This window comes from Lissotriton vulgaris, chromosome 6, assembly GCF_964263255.1.
Source record: "Lissotriton vulgaris chromosome 6, aLisVul1.2, whole genome shotgun sequence".
Taxonomy (NCBI): Eukaryota; Metazoa; Chordata; class Amphibia; order Caudata; family Salamandridae; genus Lissotriton; species Lissotriton vulgaris.
In genome coordinates, this window is record NC_141694.1 from 1,893,801,905 (window position 1) to 1,893,809,526 (window position 7,622).

A 7,622-nucleotide genomic window follows, 5' to 3' on the forward strand; every position below is an offset into this window, starting at 1 on the left:
GAAGTGCATAATTAAGGTGAAGCAAGTCGAGTACCTGGGCCATTCCATCACAGAACAAGGGTTCAGACCAAAAGGAAGTTTGATCCGCGCAGTAAAGGAAGCGCCTAGTCCGCGCAACAAAGAAGAACTTAAATCCTTTTTGGCACTCATGGAGTACATGTCTAAGTACGTGGAAAATTTTGCAACTAAGTGTGAGCCCATGAGAGAAATGTTAAAGAAGGACAAAGAATTTGTGTGGAGTGAGGAGCAGGAAGCTGTTGCCAATACCTTGAAGGAAGATCTAATCAACTCACCTGCTCTAGGTACATTCGATCCTACCAAGAGAACCATCCTGGCAACAGATGCATCGAACTACGGTTTGGGGGCCACCCTAGTACAGAAGGATGGAAGTGAAGAAAAAGTGATTGCCTATACGTCCAGGAGCCTTTCCACACCAGAGAAAAACTACTCTGTAATAGAACGAGAAGCCCTGGCGTGTTTTTGGGCGGTCAGGCATTTCAAGTTTTTTCTATGGGGCGTGGGGTTCACGATACGGACAGATCACAAGCCCCTCATATATGTGTTCTCTGTGAAAGGTTTAGAGAACTGCACCCCGTGCATTAACAGGTGGATCTTAGGATTAGAACATTATAACTTCAAGATCGAACATGTGACGGGCAAGGAAAATATCATCGCCGATTTCCTGTCGAGGTCACCGCTACCGGAGGAAGAGGGACCAGAGGAAGCACTGGACAGCCCCATAATGATGATGGATTTCCCGGCCATCACAGAGAAAGAGTGGGAAGAGAGTATGAAGGAAGACAGCGAATTTATGGTACTTGTGGAGCAGATAAAGAAAGGATGGCCGAAAAACAAGAGAGATGTTGCAGCAGAACTAGAAGGGTTCTGGGAAGTACGAAATGAATTGTATGTCATTGAAGGGAAAGTCTACCGTAATAACAGAGTAATTCCACCTAAGGGATTACAGAAGAGAGTGATAGGCCTGGCGCATGAAGGTCACCTTGGGCGAAGCGCCACGAAAGGGAGAATAAGAACGAACTTTTGGTTTCCTAAGATGGACAACATGACGGAAGAAACTGTAAAAAAGTGTGGAGCGTGTGCTAAAAGCGACAAGACTAGAGTAGTACACAAGTCACCCTTGTCCCCAGTGGAGGTCCCAACAAAGCCATGGAACAAGCTAGCATTAGACATCATCGGACCCATGCAAAACCTTGGAGTACAAAAGAGATTCATGTTAGTTCTGATAGATTATACCTCCCACTGGGTGAAGAGAAAATTTGTACATAACATCAACACCAGAGCAGTGATCCATTTCCTAAAGGAGGTGTTTTGTGAAGAGGGCATCCCCTCCATATTAGTTACCGACAACAGGGTACAATTCACCTCCGAAGAAATGCAGAATTTTCTGGAAATGTCTGGCATTAGACATGAGACCACAGCGCTTTATTGCCCCAAAGCCAATGGAATGGTGGAAAGGGCAAATAGAGTTATCAAAGAGAATATCCAGTTGGCCACCATAAATGGACACGATGTTGAGGATTGTTTGAGGGAATGCTTATGGGCTTACCACACGTCGCCCAATAGAATAACTGGGGTCTCTCCTTTTGTGTCCCTGCGCGGGAGGGAGCCTAGTGCAAAGTTCAACCCCTGTTGGTTAAATGGAGGAGAAGTCAGGAATGTGGACAGGGAGGAGGCAGGAGCGAAGGTCAAACAACACCAAAATGTATACAAACAATGGTATGACAAGAAGCATGGTGTGAAGTTTCAAAGGTGGGAAGTGGGGGACATGGCGCAAGCCAGAAGGAACGCTAAATTGGGGACTGACATCAGCAAGTTCTATTCTCCCAGCAAAATTGTCAAAGTGTTAAAAAATGTTGTTCAGTTTGAAAATGGTCAATGGTGGAGTTGCGACAACATTGTGAAAGTGCTGCCATCACCTTTCCCTACAGGTATCACTGTTATCCCCCTGGGAAGCCTGCTAGCCTGTTTATGTGCACCAGTAACCTTTTGGGGCATGCCTAGTGGGAACTCTTTGTAAGGAAGGGAGATGGGTTAGAACCTGGGTTGGTACATTCCATCCACCCCTTCCCTTGACCCCTGTTGGGTTCTCCCACTGTGAAGCTTACTATAGAATGTTCAAGTGTTCTCCAGTGAGGAGAGTGGATGACCATTAAACAAGTTGTACTGCTTCAGCTGTGTCCTGTGTCTCAGTACTTCTTTACTTCCAACATGTACCATTAAACTTTTCCTTGTAATAAATGCCTTGTTGCATTCTCTACATTCATACGGCTTCTCCCCTCTGATGTACTATTAACCTTTGCCTTGTTATAAATGCCTTGTCACATTCAGTACATTCATATGGCTTTTCTCCTGTGTGACTTTTCTGGTGGAGTATTAAGTTTTGCTTTTGAATAAATGCTTTATCGCATTCAGTGCATGCATATGGTTTTTCCCCGGTGTGGACTTTCTGATGTCGTATTAGATGTGACTTTCTAATAAATGCCTTCTCACATTCAGTACATTCATAGGGTTTCTCTCCAGTGTGGATTTTCTGATGTTGTGTTGGATGTGGTTTATTAATAAATGCCTTATCAGTGCAGTTTAATGGTCTCTCTACAGTTTGGGCTTTTTGATGTTGCTTCAGCTCTACATTTTTTATAAATGCATTGCCACATCCAGCACATTGATATGGTTTCTCTTTGGTGTGGACATTCTGATGTCGCATTAGATGGGACTTTGTAATAAATGCCTTTTCACATTCCACACATTCGTAGGGTTTTCCTTCAGTGTGGATTTTCTGATGTAGTGTTAGGTTTCTATGGGTAATAAATGCCTTGTCGCATTCGGTGCATTCATATGGTTTCTCCCCAGTGTGTACTTTCTGATGTCGCATTAGATGTGACTTTTTAATAAATGCCTTTTCACATTCTATACATTCATAGGGTTTCTCTCCAGTGTGGACTTTCGGATGCTCTGTTAGATGTGACTTATTAATAAATGCCTTCTTGCAATCAGTACAATTGAACGGTCTCTCTCCAGTGTGGACTTTTTGATGTCGTCTCAGCTTTCCATTTGTTATACATGCTTTGTCACATTCAGCACATTGATATGGTTTCTCTCCTGTGTGGACTTTCTGGTGTAGCATTAGCTGTCCATTGGTAATATATGCCTTATCACATTCTGTACATTTATAGGGTTTCTCACCAGAGTGGATTTTTTGATGCTGTTTTAGCTCTCCATTTGTTTTAAATGCTTTGTAACATTCTGTACATTCATAAGAACCTCCCTAGTGTGGAGTTTCCTATGTAGCTTTAGAGCATATTGCCCTTTGAACGCTTTATCACATTCAGTACATTTATATGGTTTCTCTACTGTGTGGACTTTTTGATGTAGCTTCGGCTCACCATTTGTTATGAATGCTTTGTCACATTCTACACATGGATATGGTTTCTCCCCAGTGTGGATTCTCTGATGTCGTTTTAGTTGTCTATTTGTTTTAAATGCTTTGTCACATTCATTGCATTTATACAGTTTCTCCCCAGTGTGGACTTTCTGATGTTGTGCTAGGTGTCCATTGGTAATAAATGCCTTGTCACAGTTTATACATTTATACCGTTTCAAACCAATGTGGATTTTTTGATGCTGTCTTAGATAATTCTTCCTTCCGAACACTTTATTACATTCTTTACATTTATATGGTTTCCCCTTTACGTGGACACTCTGATGCTCCATTAGGTCTTTCTTTCCAAAGAACACTTTTCCACAGTCAGTCCATCGATATGTTTTTTTTCCGGTATGAAGTTTCTGATGTTACACTTGCTCTTCCTCTGCCTAATAAATGTTTTGTCACATTCTAGCTATTCATACGGTTTCTCTCCTGTGTGTTTTTTCTGATACTAGAGTAGCTCCTCCTTCGTAATGACACCTCATCAGACTTGCTTCAGTATGTCAGTTTGTTATATCTCCAATGTATACCTGCTGATCCCTAAGAGCGAAGTACAGACATCATTGGGCAGGGTGAGTTTTCTGTTGTAGAAAAAGACTTTGGCAAGGCATTAACCTTCAAGGGCAGCGGTTGAGGCATACTGTTTTTACATAACTCTCCGTGAGTGATGGTTAATGGCTTTTACCTTTTTCGTTTATTTCTGAATTCATTTCACCTGTTAAATTAAGAAAAAAAAACACTGAATAAGTTAAAATGCAGATTCTACCACAAAACTCTTCAAACATTTAATGGAACATTTAATTGTCCATATAGACAAGTGCTCTGAAGAAATTCGAGATTCCACTTTCAATGTAAAGAGTCAGAAGGCAGAGTAAGGGCAATCAATCCTTACATGATCTTCCTCTTTTGAGGAATTTGGACTCAAGGAGTGACCAAGACACCAGAGAAGATAACTTGTTCAGTAAGTCAGACCCTCTCCCCTACGATACACTACAATGTTAAATCCATGGAGGCAATATGGCTCCCTTCTTATCCAGGGGATGCTTCCTATTATCACACTTCCTAACCAATAATACTAGATGGAGCCTTTTCCAGTGAATGGACGAGGCAGTACAGAGCATCACAATCCTCCAGAAGTCTGAGGCTCTGACCAGATCTACACAAGGAACATGAGGTTTAGCACCATTTTAAACACACATTGGCAAAGTCAATAAAGCCCACATTTTAGACGTATAGGCTTTCCCAGTTCTGCACAACATCCGAAAAAAGGTGCAATTATATGGCTACTGTTGCATCATGCATAGGTTCCTCCAGAAATGTGCAAAAACACCTACAGAATGACACACACACTATTTTCCATTTTTGGTCTGGTTTTGACCAAGGTCTTTTATTTTACAAAAATGACATTCATAATATACTACTTAAAGGGGCTTTCAGCCCTGCATTCATTGGTCGGTTGTTGTGTCATTCATATTATGAGTCAGCCCACTACAGAATAAAGTATGTGGCAGTGGGCCTGCCTACTGCAGCTACTGGCTAACCTCACTTTGAGTGACTGCAGTTTACTCTTTCACATGGAGGCAGTTCCCTTCAGTGCCAGTGTTTTTGTTTGTACTTAATAATTATATTAGCCTTGCCTCTGTGTTTAGAGCCCCATGTTAAAGCAGGACACTTTTTAGCAGCTTTTCACAGCACACGGCACATTCCAGCTTGATCAGTTCCTGCCTCCTGATAAATGATGTTGTAAATTTCTTTTGGAGCTTCCTTTGTTCATCCAATTGCTGCTAAATCTGAGTATACCAGATGGTGCCAGTTTGAATCTATTATTTTTAAAGTAATTCACTTTTTTAGAATAAATACAATGAAATGCATTTATAACTGCACTCCTATACATATTTGAATTGACTATGGCTATGCCTGTAAACTATCTTAGTCTGTATGTCCTGCCTGTATGTCTTGCTAGTCTTTCGGTGGTAATTTACCGTGCTTATATAGGTATTTAACTATTACATTACTAATTGAATCTGCACTGTGTTATCTATCTTTGCAATCCTATCATCTACCTCTGTGTGTGTAGATCTACCAGTCAACCTATTTGTCTATAAATGCATCTACCGGTCTATCAACCAATCTATCTACTGTTTCTCCATCTTGTTGTCTGGCCCTCTATCTATGCAGCTTCTATCTTTCCAATTCTATCAGTGGATCTGTCTTTTTAAGTGTCTTTATCTCTATCTGCAAGGTTATCTCTATCAGTCTATCTATCCAACCTGTCCACCTGTCTTTGTAAGACTTTCTATTTATTTTGAAGCTTCTCCATTTACCTATCTATTTGGAATAAAGATTTGTAAAACCCATTAGCAAAGGTAAGTGGCTGGCAGCCAACACCAGACCACTTGGCTTTTTTAGGTTGGGTGTTAGTTTGACCTTTTGATTTGACCAAATCAATGTGTAAAACATAAGTACTTATAGTGGCTTTCAGTCGGTCTGTTGCGTTATTCACATTTTAGTAGTTTTTTCGTTTACTCACAGTTTTTTTAGATTAATGAGGGACTGGCTGCTTTCAAAACAATAAATTTATGTAAAAACCATGACAGAACAAATCACAAATTTCCAAAGTCAAAAAGCTGGCAGACAATGCCAGATCTGTTGGTGTGGACTGCAGCATTTATAGTGCTATCCACTAGAGTGGCAACGAAACGTGGCTTCAGGTCTGGACTGCCTCATTTATAGTGCTACCCACTAGACCACTGATACCCAAAGTACAGCTCGGGGGCCACATGGGGCCCTTCTGACCTTTACATGCAGCCACCCTGGTCCACAGCAGTACTGGGCTTCGGTTAGCTCGATTCAGCACTAACAATACAAGAAGTTAACTAAAAAGGCAACAATTTACTAAATTGTAAATTGAAGTTAAAGAAAGGATGTAACTATGAAAGGCCTGCACTGCTTTACTTTAGAAACACCATAATTTTTAAACACATCTTGCAGCAAAATAGAATATGCCAGTCTATAAAACATTCAAAAAGTATATTTAATATATTTAATCACCATGCCGAACCTTTTCACCTTAGTACGACTGATATCAGTGCATCTGTAAGTATTAATTTAAAAGTGATAGGTTTCAAACATGAATTTAGAAACATGATTTCTTCCCTCTACCCTGACAACAACGCCACAAGTAAACTAAAGAGGCAATTCAGTTGTTATGGGCAATCTTTGGGTGGCCTGGGTTCCTACTATACATGCACAAGATGATAGTTTATTAAATCAAATGGAGAAGGTTTTCTACAGCTTACAGGTTGAAACCCCCTTGGCATTCAAGGTCCTTCTAAATGTGATAATGAATACAAAAGAGGGAAACATTTGCCTAGGGTCACATAATTTGGTACGTTGGGAAAGTCAGGAATAATCCCAGGTGTTCTTCTTTCACATTGTTCTATTCAGATGCTTTGCTTCCTCTACATCCACCTTACTGCCAGTCAACCCAACCCCCTTGGCACTTGGGCAAACAAGACCCCAAATGTTTTGGGCCAGTTTAATAATGTTTGTGAGTACCAATGCACTTGAGTGACAGTGAAACATGGCTTCAGGCCTGCCTGTGTAGCCTTGTTGGGAGGGACAATGTAAAAGAAAAAGAAAACAAAAACAACAACAAAAGAAAAAAAGTATGGATCACCACACCCTAGAACAGAAATCCCAGGGTTTTGGGGGGTGGGAGGAGGTAATTAGGTTTCAAAAACTACAGCTAGGGTTTGCTTTTGAAAAACATGTAATATTATATGTTTGGTGGATAGGCATCAAAACCAATGACGGCTAGCAATAACATGTGTTGTATAGTGAAGGAACCATCTCTATATAGCATGAACTACAGTCTGCCAGGCGTTATGTCCTCTGTCAGCGCGACGGAATGGTCTATCACAATTTTATTTTTTAATGTTTCCGACCTTTGGGAACTTTAGTAAAGCATTTGCAAACTCTTGCAGGGTCCTGGTCAATTGCCTAAACTTGCATGAGGTTCACAAAACTGCAAAAGGACCAACAAAGGAGCATGACCTCTTGCTGCACATTTGCACACCCCAGGAGTTGAGCTAAAGCGTGCAATTCCTGCAGTAGGGTCTGCAAATTCCACAACAAAATATACCTTCTAGAAAGTTTGTTCTTGGAAGGGGAACCC

General features: G+C 40.9%; 1 pseudogene; it reads right to left on the reverse strand.

Annotated features, from left to right (window-relative positions):
• Window positions 1–2,281: 2,281 nt before the first annotated feature.
• Window positions 2,282–3,732, reverse strand: LOC147709807 (uncharacterized; annotated as a pseudogene).
• Between the last annotated feature and the right edge of the window lie 3,890 nt (window positions 3,733–7,622).